This window comes from Coturnix japonica, chromosome 11 (assembly GCF_054131305.1).
Source record: "Coturnix japonica strain WE chromosome 11, WE-NBRP24, whole genome shotgun sequence".
NCBI classification, from domain to species: domain Eukaryota; kingdom Metazoa; phylum Chordata; class Aves; order Galliformes; family Phasianidae; genus Coturnix; species Coturnix japonica.
In genome coordinates, this window is record NC_140673.1 from 28,837,252 (window position 1) to 28,850,695 (window position 13,444).

At 42.7% G+C, this 13,444-nt stretch overlaps 1 long non-coding RNA gene across 1 annotated transcript in view; it reads right to left on the reverse strand.

Annotated features, from left to right (window-relative positions):
* Window positions 1–11,801: 11,801 nt before the first annotated feature.
* LOC146759094 (uncharacterized) overlaps window positions 11,802–13,444 on the reverse strand; it is a 38,543-nt gene continuing 36,900 nt past the window's right edge. Inside the window, exon 3 of the long non-coding RNA XR_014933097.1 lies at window positions 11,802–12,304. This is a non-coding gene — a long non-coding RNA (uncharacterized LOC146759094). The remainder of the gene's footprint in view (window positions 12,305–13,444) is intronic.

Genomic DNA, 13,444 nt, shown 5'->3' on the forward strand with positions numbered 1-13,444 from the left:
GAAGGGAAAAGAAACGATCCATTTCATACACCTGAGGCCATTTTCCATGAATAGAACCCCCCTGGCTTCCAGCAGGGCCCTTTGGCTCTGGTTACCACCATAGGCAGAGCCTGGGCAAGGCTCCCTCCCATCTGCACTGCACCCAAAGCCCGCAGCCAGCCCCAGCAGCAGGGCAGCGCTGCAGGGTGGCAGCGCATCACGGCCCCATGGCAGAGCGGATAACATCTCTGTGCAAACTGAGCTCCACACATCGATTACATCAGTGGGCAGGGGTGGTCCCTTCAAGTCTGCTCCTTTTGTTTCAGTTTTACAGTACAATTACCAGCAGCAGTTTACAATTAAGGGAAATAATAATAACTGCATATTCTTTCACCTGCACATTCGGTTCCAACAGACAGAACGCTTTAATGGGATTGTGAAAAATCTGCGTTTGACCCATGCAAAAAAGTAAACATTCTTGTTCTGGATACTATATCATTATCACAACAAAGGGAAACTCCTGAAATCTGATGATTTAAACATCTGGAGAATGTTAATCACTTCAAAATGACGGATGTTTTTTATTTTAGCTTTTGACAGACGCGCTCCTTTCATAGATAGATGATTATTTACATAAATTACATCATCAATGGAAAAAAAATCCAAAACAACTTCAAAGGGTAAAGAGCTTAATTAAAGGGAGACTTTTATTTTTCTTCTCCTGTGGAGCACAGAACAAACAGAAGAATTCGCAAAGGGAAAAGGTAATTCCAGCATCTCAAACATGGACTGGCTGAGCTTTGGAGGTGCGAGGTTAAAATAGAGCCACAGCTCCCTAACTAAGAAACAACACAGAGATAAACTGGTCCTGCCCCAGTGGGCACAGTGTGCTACGATAAAGACACAGAGCCAAGTTCCAGCTTAGTTTCTTTAAGCATGGCTCCAAAATGCACAGGTTTGGTGCCATTGCAGTCAGCGCCTGCAGATCTTCTGCTCTCTTACCATGAATTTCATACTAATAAAAGTCACCAGCTTCAGCAAATGTACTCTCAATCAATCATATTTACTTGTTATGTACCAGGCTTGCTCTGAAAGTAAGGCTTCCTATGTTATTACAGTGGCATGCAAGCTCTTGTTTGTCACTGGTGAAAATGCACATTTCATGGTGGAGACTGTGCTGAAAAGCAGAGTTTTGTAGCTGAGAATGTGCTCTATCCAGTAGTGTTATTGTGCATTTTGTATCTGCTGTGGCTTCTGTGGAAATAAATAGAAGGCATAACTCACAGTGCGAGAAACCTGTGTACACATTTGTGAAGCAGTATCAGGTTCACCAAAGGCAGAGTTGCAGGACAAGCAGCAGTCCTTGAATCTTCTCCCCCAGCCCTGGGTTTCAACACCCAGCACTTCGTATACACTTCCAAGAGGGCTGCAGGAGGCAAAGAGAGGGGAGATGCAGGGAAAATTTAACTGTGCAACGTCTGCAGAGGTATCTGACAGCTTTGGACGCAGCCAGGTGATTGCTGGGTTAATACAAGGAGACTGGGGAGCACTGAATGTTTCAGCATTGTGCAGGAAGGACAGCTCTGCTGATCTAATCTGCTGTCACCAAGCCAGTTAGATTTGTCAGACTTGAGAATGGCCTGAACTGGACAACGTATAGAGAGGGGGAAAAAAGGGCAAAAAGGGCAAAAAGGCAGCTGAGAGCAGTGCATGGCAGGGCAGGGTCAGCGCTCCCACGGTGCGTGCCGCAGAGCAGCGGCGTGCAGCCTGCACTGCCGGGCACAGCCCTGCACTTAGCTGATCAGCTGCAATTTCCTCCTACACACTGAGCTGATCCGCGGGCTGACCTCAGACAATTTGTCTTCTTTCTTGGAGAAATGTCAACCAAAAGGAAGCTATTAAGTCAAGAAGGTAATTCTGCAGGAACAACCCACTGCATAAACAGAACTTGACCTGCAGTAATTTATTTCTAGTTCTTCACAAAGGAACTTCAGAGAGATGATCGATACACTTCAAGACCTACATTTGTCCATAAAAATGTGAATGGAAGAATTTTAGACAGAATTTGTGAGAGGACGCCTTCAATAGTAGAAGCTGATAAACTGAAGAGAACCCTAAAACAAAGGGCTCAAAATCTGAGATTTTCTTTCTCTTTCGCAGGATAAACATCTGTGGAATAGCAGAGCTCAGCCTGGAGCTGTGCTGAACAATATCTGACGTCTAATTCCCCCCCATAAATACATCAAACTGCTCTAATGCCCCTGACATTTAACACTATGACAAAGGTTGCCTATTCACAGCCCCAACTCTTTACCAGCTTTTAAAGGCAATTAGAAGTTGGAAATAATTAAATTTAACGAAAAGAAAAAAGAAAAAAAAAAAAAGAAAGAAAAAAAGAAGGAAAAAAAAAGCTGAGAAATAAAATACTGTAAGAAATATGAATTTCTACTTCACATGTTGAAATCAATGAACCTGGACTGCAGGAGGAAGCCTGTCTGCCTGCCTTCATTATTATTGCTACACTGACATTTTGTTTAGCCCAAACCAAAGGCATTTCTTTATTCAAGACTGGTTCTCAACACTTAACAACTGGATGAAACTGTTCACTTCATTTATCACTGTATATGATTTCCCAGGCTACAAAGAGCAGCACTCTTTCTTGCCTGGTATTTACGCTTACATTAAATAGCATACTTGCTAGAAGCACCAGTATCTGTAGTTCAAGAAACATATTAATATTAAACATTCCCTTAATGGCTGTACATGGATATACAGGAGCTCCCAGTATCCACCCATAACTGAGTTCAAAAGAAGTGGCTGCTCTATTGCTTTTGACAACCACACACGAATGTGCATCTGACAAATTCAGAACCTGCTTTTTGTTCTTATCCTCCAGGAAGGATTTTACAACATACTGTGGGATCCTCAAAATCTACTTGAAAGCGACTGACCAGTGTAAAAAACAGCACATTTTCCAACTTGTGACCGCTCTGTTGCTTCTTGGTTCCCCGCCATCAACTAGAAAGGCTTCATTCTGTTTTATGCCAGAGGAGTGAGTTCGTTTCTTGGCTCTTTTTGTACATTCTTCCCTCATCCCACATTTTCCACTTGAAATTGCAATTTTTTTTTCTCCACAAGGGGTTCACTTTGCCTACCTGAAGCCAAAAAAACTCTGTTTTCTGTCCAAACTTTATTTCTGATGTAGATCCCAAACTACCAAAGGCTCATTGCACTATTTCTGGCAGAATGACTCACACATTCAATTCTGTCATTTGGAACAGAGTGCAAGCTTTCTTTAATAAACAATACATTGCTAATATGATTTCGTGGATCTAGCTGAAGATAACTTCAAGCAAGATACTGCAAGCTTTACATTCTGGGCACTGCCCCAAGGAAAACATAAACACATCTTTGCATCACAAGCTGGTCCATAAGGTAACTCTTACATGCTGTGCTGGACAGCTTACAGGAGCAGCATGGGGCATGGGGACAGACAAGAACGCTGCCCCTGCACTGCCAAATGTTCCCTCAATGGACTAAGAGCCAATTCTCTTTTCCCCCTGAAGTTCTTCCCAGTGCATAGCAACTCCAGTACCTCTTGCAGTACAACACACCCTCACAATAAAGAAGGCCAAAAGAACCCTTAGTGCTAACAGGAAGGACTTTGCCAACAGGAAATTATCCCTCTTCTCTGCTCAGCACTGGTGGCATATACCTGCAGAGCTATGTCCAGTTCTGGGCTCCCCATACAGGAAAGCTGTGAACATATCAGAGCAAGACTACGAGGTGAGCACCTTCCATTTGAGGAGTGGTCTAGTGAACCAGGGATGTTTAGTAGCAAAGAGGGAAGGCACCAAGGGGAACCTTATGCATGTGTTTGAATACCTGGTGGAGAAGTCAAAGAAAAGGAAGGCAGGCTATACTCAGTGCTGTCCAGGACAAGATACAATGGACAAAAACTAGTGCACTGAATATTCTCTTTAAACTAAATAATTAACTTTTTTTTTTTTTTCTTTCCCCAGTCTGAGTGTTATCAAGCACTGGCATAGATGCTGAAGAGCTTGTTGACCCCCATGCTCCAAGATACTCAAAAGCCAGCTCAGCAAGGCCCTGCACACTCTGCTGTAGGTGGCTCAGAGCAGGAGCGAAGCCAACAAGCTGCAGTTGCACTTTCCAATCTCACCATCTCCACAGTTCTGTGAGCACATCACATCTCCCTCACAGGAGCTCAGCTGACAAGGTCAGTCCTTGCTGGCTAAAGCTAAGGTCAGCAGCTTGCCACTGCTGGGAGACACTGTGCAGAGAGCCAGGTGCAAGGGCCAGACCTGTTCCTGGTGTGCAAAGCAAATCTGCATCAGCCAGTCCTCCCAGCAGGGTGCCAGGCTGCCCAACCTCTGCAGGTGTGCTGTGGACAGGGGGAAAAAGCCTGCACAGCTCTTCTCCAGCCCTGATCTCAACCCAGGCTTGAATCTTTGCTCCCCAGCTCCTGTTTGACAAGGGTATAGGCATCACTCTGTGCCACCTCACCACTGCCTGCTGCTCTGGCATCTCTATCCACAGACACTGCCCGTGGAGCAACATAGTGGTTTTAATTGCTGACTTCATGAGCTCTGTGCCATAGAAAGCCATGCAATTTGCTCGTTTTCTTTGAGCTGTTAACCTCTCATCACAAACATTTCTAGGATCACATTTTCCTTTGCACTAAATTGACATAGCTGTGATAAAATCACAGTGATTATACTAGCATACCACAGGAAATCTGGCCCAATTCTTTAATCCCACAGCACTCACAGCAGATAGTAATGAAATCTCATTCAATAATTTCAAATTTACTTTTCCAGCTCCTTCATCTTGAATGTGATTTACTGTTGCATTGACCCTATTTTTCCACTTTAGATAATTTTGAAGGGTCTGCAACATATCATTGTTGAGTTCTTCAGCTCTTTTCAGAGTTGACTAAAATCCTTTCTCATGCAGAGTTGTTTAGGCATAGGATGTAAAGCTACTTCATATCAAGAGCATTCAGACATGTATACAAATGGCTTGCACAATTCTAGAGCTAGAACCAATAAAAAAAATTCAGGGTAAAAATTTCAGGCAGTCTAAAGTGACAGACATTCTTATCTGTCTTTAGAAATCTCTCAGTTCAGGTCATCATCCATTGAATTTAAAGATTACAGCTTCTCCAAGTGCGTAGATGAATAGCAGAGTTCATTTCAGCCTTGTTCCCTGAACACTTCTCTCCTCCTTTGCTCAGTTTTAAGATAATTGAGGTCAGTGCAGGCATTGAGAGGTTCTGGGATATCCATATCATCTCATTGCCATTGAGTTTAACTGTGTCAGAAAAGGAGATAGAGCTTTTAAACCCCAAACTCTGGAGGTATCTTCTATAACTGACTGATGGGAAACCTTCTATCTTGATCTTCAGGGAACACAGTAAAACCTATTTCATTTTCCATTTTAAAAATATATATATATTTGTACTGAGTGTGAGCTGTCGAAGAAACTCTCTAGTGTGTGTGTTTGCCATGATCAGTAAGCAGGAAGGGAAAAACACTAAAATAAAGAAAATCAGAAGACAAATAATAAAGATTAATCAAAGGAGCACACAGAGGGATAAAATGTGTGTCCAAAGCTGAGTAAAAAAAAAAAAAAAATGCCACCAAAACATGGCATTCTGTTCTGGCACAACAAAGCAAAGGGACCTCAGCTCCAAGCCACAAATGCTTAGTTCCAACATAAACTGTTGAAAAGAAAGAAAAATAGATTGGTGATTATTGCTATTTGTCCTGCAGCCTATGTCATTTGATTTTAATTAAAGGGCAAAGCAGTCAAGAACACCTGAGGTCCTGGCAGCAGCATAAGACTGTGACTCCAGAAGGCAGAACTCTTCCACACTGAACAGCAGTAGTGGTGGGAGAGCCCTTCCATTGGGGGCCTCTGCCTTTGTGCTCTCTGTGCCACACTGCAGGAACCACAGGAACCAGTGCAAACTATGACCTTCAGTGGTGCTAATCAAAACACTACCAAAAGCTCTACTTTTTAGTGTTGCTTAAATAGATTGGAACTTTCATCATGGCCTGAAGATCCATGTACTCCCACGTCAGCATCCTGAATGAAGGAAGCTCCAGCCAAGGATCACATTGGTGAAATAGTCTAGTATAGTATCAAAAACAGTTTCTTGCTCAAAAAGCTGAATCTAAAGCCAACTTTTTAAAAAATATATTCTATAGAGAGACAATTTTTAGTGAAATTTGACTATCAGATTTGCCCCATTCTTCCTACAACTGACAGGAAGCACAGGCGGGTCTTATAATAATGTCAAATAGCAATTATAATAGTGCCAGTGAAGATAATAGGAGATAGCAGAAATCAAATGAGAAATGCACAATAATCAGAAGTGAGATGAAGACGACAGGCACAAGCAGTGCTTCCGCTCAGAAAGTGATGCTGAACTTCTCAGCTACTGTGGCACTTCAGAAGCATTTGTTCAGTAGTTGCCACTTTAAAGCAAGTTAAAATATTAAAATGAGAGGTGGGCGAAAAACATTCAACTACATTCTTTCAGGTCAATCAGAATCATAAACCAATCCTAACAGTGGTTTTGTGTGTATTTTCTCTTTCCTTCAGTTTTCAAGTCCAGTTAGGAAAGAGATCTCAACCCGAACTGTTATCTTCTGGTTTGATAACGAGGCAAACTGCTCCAACCAGCACCGACACAGTCGCTCCGTGCTGGGCTGCTGGCACCGCCTCCATCACATCACGGCTCCATGCAGGCAGGATGGTTGTGTTGCTGCCAGTGAGCTCCCACAGCACAGGGGATGCCTCGATGACAGACGGCTCTAGTTCAGCTCTAGAAGCAGTTGCTTACATACCATGAGTGCAGAATCCATTTGAAGTGAAAAACAATGTCCTTCACAATTGGAAAAAGCATTAAAAGGCAAAACCAGGAGCAGAACATCTCACCAACAATCCTGTTATTCTTCAAGTCCTACCGACCTTTGGCTGGGCTCTGAACACTCCTGTTAGTGCAGCAACTCAGACCCACATGCTACAACCTGGCAGCACACAGCCCCAAAGCAGCCCATCAAGTTACCACAGAACACAGTGTGAAACCAACAGCAGCACAGCATGACCAGATCGAGGGCTGCTCACAGGGATGAGCCTGTACTGAGGATGTACTGACCTGAGGACTTATAAGCTTCTCTTTGCACCACGGTCTTGGGAAAGGTGTATCTCAACAATGAGCAGAACCAGCTTTAAGGCTGTGATTCAAGGCCAGTCTGAAGACTTTTGTCATGTCAACACATGAAAACAAACTCCTCATCTCTCAACAGAGTTGAGGTGGTTTTTTGCAAGAGGAATATCAAAACTAGGAATGAACAGAAGAAGATTTATTTCTTCATTGAAATGATGCTACTTTGGGAAGAAATGTAAGATGCTTGCAGGGAAATGCAATACTATGAAAGGACAGCTTATAAAGGGTAGCTGTAGTTTTGGTCCTATCCCACTAGCAAATGAGAAGTAATCATTCCCCACAGTGACTGCCATCAAGACCATATAGGTCACAGAAGTCTCAAAAATGTGACACTGAGAGACTGAGTTTACACTTTACTTAATCCATCACAGGAAACAATTTAGACTCTTGTTACAGAAAAGAGAAGTTATTGAAGATGGACAGAGAGGAAAGGTCAGGAGGTGGTAAAGCATGGAAATACATGATTTCACCTCTGGCTCTGGGGAGGTTTCCTTTTTGGAAGCTGATGTGAGACGGCCAGGGTCAGACAGGGATGTAGCCTGCCCCAAAGGAGATACACAAGTGAACTCAAAGGAGAGGATAGAATAAAGGGTGGCTGGTCTCAGAGGGCATTGCAGAAGAGATACTGCCATGAAGTAAGCTCCGTGTCTGTCTGCACTGAGTGGTCATATGGTCCCTCTTGCTGTCACCCTACAGGGCAGCTTGATCCAGGTCCACATCAGCTTTCCTGGAGTAGTTTTTCATGGGAGGTCACCAGCAGACTCAGAAATAACAGGCAACATTGCTATGGTCCTGCCCTGGAAAGCTGGATGTCTAAAGAGGACCCTGATGGGGAATGGATGGGGAGAAATTGTCTCTTCAGCCCCAGGAAGCACAGGGGAGAGAAGATGAAAAGCTGTGTGCCAGCCTGAGCCATGGGGCACTGTGTCAGTGGCTGGAGTGGGCACCAGATGGGGGTGCCTGCGGCCACCCAGGAGAAGATGGGGTGGTTTCATCCCCTTGTAAGTGTTTGGTCTCTACTTTGCACCAGCAGCACCAAACACTTGCTGAAACTAATATGCAGCAGGGAATGGCCTGAGGTTTCTGCTACCTGTCCCAGAAAATACCAGCAGGAGTTACAGACATTTCTGAAAAAGCATAATGGTAGTGATCTGTACATTCACAGATAAACCTGACCTAAAATACCCGGCGGTCAGACAGTGGTAAATGACATTTGAGCTGCAAAGGGTGACTGAGACTCAAAGGTAACAAATCTAACAGCACAATTCATTATTACCAGCTGTTCTATGTAAAAGCAAATACTGTGAGCTTACACTTTTCACATTATATTTTCACTCAATACCTGCCAAAGGTCTGAGCCAAAATACTGTCAAGACTCTGGCCTTTTCAGATTTGTTTCTTTGAGAGAATTGGAGGAAAAAAACATGAGTAGGGCTTCTTTGAACAAACTAAAACAATATGCACTCTTCCAAGTACATGGAAGAGAAATAAACAGAGAGAGGAACTTTCATCAAGATCTCAGAGTCCCCACAGTGACAGTGATGTGAACAATCCTCCAGTAACCTTATAGCTGCATCAGAAGGAAGCAAGTTGCTGGCAGCATCACTGGGATGATTACTCAGCTCTTCTTGGAAGCTGACATCCATTTCTTATCTCACATGCTCCATGTTCTGCAACAGCTTAAAAGAAAACTCAACCACATCTTCCCTTTGTAATTATAAAACAGCTCTTTCAACTCATTCCTGGATGACTTAATCAGATAAGGAGACAGAGTAAAGATAACAGATAAACATGAACATGAGAAATACATACCTGAAACTTTCCTCCACACTCTGTGACTGAGTTCCCGTCATTATTAGCCAAAGCAAAGTGCCCAGCACCTGGTGGTGAAGGTGCAGTTGTGATCCCAAGGCTTGGACAGTATTTCGGGTTGCCGTAGAGGCTGTGCACTCACTATATTTGCTACATCTTTCCTTCTAAAGCCCTGAAGAGATCACATTGTGTGCCATTTGGCAGCACATTAATCGAGTCATAGTGAAAGTTTGAATGATTTGCCTGGGGCACACAGGAAGCTATGACACAGTGGGAAATTTAACATTGATGCCCAGAGTCCTCAGCTTGTTCTCCAAACACATTTTTTATATCTCATCTGTGTTCACAGGCATGTACAGTCCAGCAAGAAACAGCAGAAAGAAGAGGCACAGAAGTGATTAAAACTATCCCTTAGCTGTGACCATTGGTGCATTAGCTCAGATTACTCTGACACGCAGCTTGGTGCTATCCTAGCTAAAAACAGAGCTTCTTATAAGGAAAGACTGAAAGGAAAGCGAAGAGGAATTTTGCCCATAGTCAGAATAGTCCAGAAGACTGATTATCACACACACCACAGTACTCACTATGAAACCAAGATCTCATAGCAGGTTGACAGTGGAGCATCCCAGGCCCCTCTCTGTCCTATAACAAAAGACTGCTTTCTGTTTCATCACTCAGACCAAAGCCCCTGGGTTCAGAGGTATTTAATCTCTTTGCAGTGTGCCTGAACTTTCTCTCGACCAATGATGACTGTTCAATAGAATGTTATAACTGCAACTTCATATCCACAAAATAAATCAGTTCTAAACCACACAGCCTAAGTATGTGAGTATTCTGACAACCAATTTAAAACAGATAGGTTCCTACTCCTCCTAGCTCCACAGCACTGGAAGTCCTGACAAACTGAGGAAGATATGTGCAGAAAGTAAAATCTCACACCAGTGCTCATATGGAAATGATTTTTTTGGAAACTGTAGTATTGCAAAGCCATCCCAATAAACAGCAAGGTCGCAATAGAAATGTTAGTCATGGCATTCTCTGTAAAATTCAATTTACATAAAATTCTTGGCTGCCAGGTCTCTACTTGCCTTTTACAGTTAAAAGTTAACATGAACAAAAGAAGTCATCTGCAATCACCACAAATCATTTCTACTGGAACTAAAACCCGGGAATTAGGCTATACACTCCTGAGCACCGCAACCCTATCTATCAAATAGTTGCCTACATACCAACACAGAACATTGCATACTTGCTACTTTAAACATCAGAATAGAGGTATTTTATTAGTTACTACATCTATAGCAGATTTTATATGCATATCTGTTTCTCAGTGCAAACATAAAAGCTTAGTTTTGCTATAGGACTCTATGAAGAACAGCAGAATTAGCAGTTGGAAAGAAACTGACTTTGTGTGGTTACTTATTTAGTATTCACACACTACAAAATCTGTCTTTAAAAGGAGCTATTCACACCTGAGCCCTGTGAGATGAGTTACAAGACTCAACACATCTTGTCAGACTTTTCTGCTTGAGACCACGGAGATTCTGGAAATCTGGCATGTGATACTTAGAAGGCGACTGTTCAACCCATGTAAGAAACATTCTACTGATTTATACACAAGTACGTGGTGCTTTTTTTTGACTGTACTCCTGAAAAAGCAAAGTACCCTTGAGCAAGAGTAACACAGTGTCTTCATGGGAATTTCCTCCCTTTCTTGGCTCTGTTCAGACTCACTCACGGGAGGGCAATTTCTTTTCTAAGACTAACCAGAGACTGCATCATATCATCTGGAAAGGAACACAGCCAAGACAATAATGCTAACTTAGAGGCTCAGAACTTAAAGAAAACTTGGCTCCTCATCCACTCTCTTTAAAATTTCTCCTTAAGTGAAACTGATGAATGATTCATTTTGAGCATGTAAAGTACATTAAAGAGGTTTCTTTATCTAGCTCCAGTTCTTAAGATTCAAATAAAGCTGTGTTTAGATGATGGCTTGCTGAAGTGATCTTCTGGTTTTTCTGGTTTATAGCCTTCCATCAAAACCAACACCTTCAACTAACACAATTTTGTTGAAATTGCCCATCAAAACTGTTTTTAAATTGTATACTTTTTTATTTACAAGGACATGCAGTGATCTTTTTGAGAACCTGCTGGAGTTGCATGGGATATTTCTGCTCCTAGAGACAATGTTGTGATCAAACATGTAAGAATAACTTCAAATACAGGAACAATACCACAAAATAAATAAAAAATAAAAACCTGAGTGAAAGCCCAACTCAGTACACATGGACATGACAAACATAATATTATGATGAGCAAAAGTGTCCAAAAAAAAAGAGGCACTCCAGTAAACTTACTTGTGGAACTTCTTAACCATCCAGCCAGCACAAAGCAAGTTGGCTGCGTGTGCCTGAGGCATGCTCCAGAGATCACCCCCCTCCCCCCCCACCAAACACCAAAGGTAAGGGATCCTCCAGTCCTTCCCCATACACTGTGGCAAACACATTCCCCACAAAGGCCTTGTTCATTGATAAACACTGGATCGCCTCAATACAGCTGTTCAGGGGTTTAATTTCCTGGGGAAAAAAAATGCATAAAAAAAAGAAAAGAAAAAAGATAATTAAGTGCTCTTCTCTTTTGGGTGAGTCACTGAGCTGCATCATGCACAGCTTCCACACTTTGTAAGATCAGTATCACAGTAATGGAGAAATACAGTTATATTGATTACCACAAAAAGAATGAGGAATGCAAGTTTTCATGTTATTCATTCCAAAATATATCTATTATTACTCCCACATTAACAAAGCAGAGTTCCAAATACATTCACTTATTATGCAGCGGTCCTTGGGAATACTGAAATAAGCATGGCTACATCCCACTTTCAGCTTCAGAGCTTACCAGCTTCTCAACACCTTGAGAGAAGAAACAAATCCCCACCACCACCACATTAACATGATCTTCTCTGCACTTCTTTGCATCTGCTCACCTTCTCAGCTCTCCAGCAGCAGACTGAGGTTACATGACTACCTTGGCACTGCTTAATGTTGTGTCAGTCACACACAGCTGCAGTGAAAGAAGCATTTACTAATGGCATAATTCCACAAACTCCAAGCAGGAAATTATTTTTGAAGCGTTGTGATATCTCATGAAAGACATTCAGCGTTGCCAGCACTGGATACTCCATTGTGTTCTCCAAACTTTTATAAGAGTTCCAATAGTTTCAGTGAGAATTTCCTGGAGTACATGTCTGAAGGGCTAGAAACATAATTTTTATGTTGTTAACTGATAACATATCATCTGTAAGAGAACTTGAGATTAAGTGATAGGGCACTCCATGCTAAATGAAAGCAAACTTCTGCCAATAACCATAAAACCATGATTGTGTTAGAGTACAATACAGATCCCAGTGCCTGTAGGAAAAAAAACAGACTGTGATCCCATTGCAAAGACAGGGTGGAGGCAACCCTACAGACCAGCGAGCAGAGTTGCTGCCTGAATGATGCACTGTCCACCTGAGACCACTTCCCATCACTGCAAACACAGCCACCACTATTCTGAGCACCTCCACATTACACCCTGGTGCTGCAGACAGAAAATGCTGTAAATATGCAAGCAGAAGTGCCTGGAACAGGCAACCAAAAGCTAAGGCCAGTCTCTAACAGATGAAAGACTAGCATCCTCACAACACATGCATCATATCCTTACCGCTGCTCAGTGCAAGCCCCCCCATCACCCTCAGCAAGATGACCTGGGCACAGTCCCATCCACGGCTCCCATGGCACCAGCACCAATGTGGCCCTTTGCTGCCAGGTTCAGGGAGACCTGGGCCCCACATCTTGTGGTTCATTGGGCACCTTTCTCTGTCTCACATGGCACCTCTGCAGTTCACTTCCTACACAGGCCAGGCGATGTCACAGCAGCAGTTACCAGAGCCACAGCAAATCAAAGCAAGCACTGGGCAAGTTTTACAGACTGCCCAACACCTGAACTTGCAAATGCAAAGCTCTTAATCCAGAATTCTAGTTTGAGCTTTTCCTGTTGGCTTGGCAAAACCACAGTAGTGTTCAACACACAAAGGCAGCCAAAATAAATATCTACAGAAGTGATTTGCAAAACTATTTTCAACCATGACAAAATGGAAGAAAATCCCAAGTCCCACCATACACATATAGAATGACCAGTTCCAGGAACAAATGACCATCTCTGCTTGCCTGCTCTGCTGTGTTTACTTACATTGCCTGCCAAGACACTTTGAGAAATGTTTAGTTAATAAATATGCTGATTCATCAACACTGGTTTTTCTGTGTGGAGGGAAAAGGTCAGTTATGACAAACTGTGAGACCATCTAGTTTCAATATTCTAAATGAAAAATTCCAACTTGTGGTTCAAAACAGA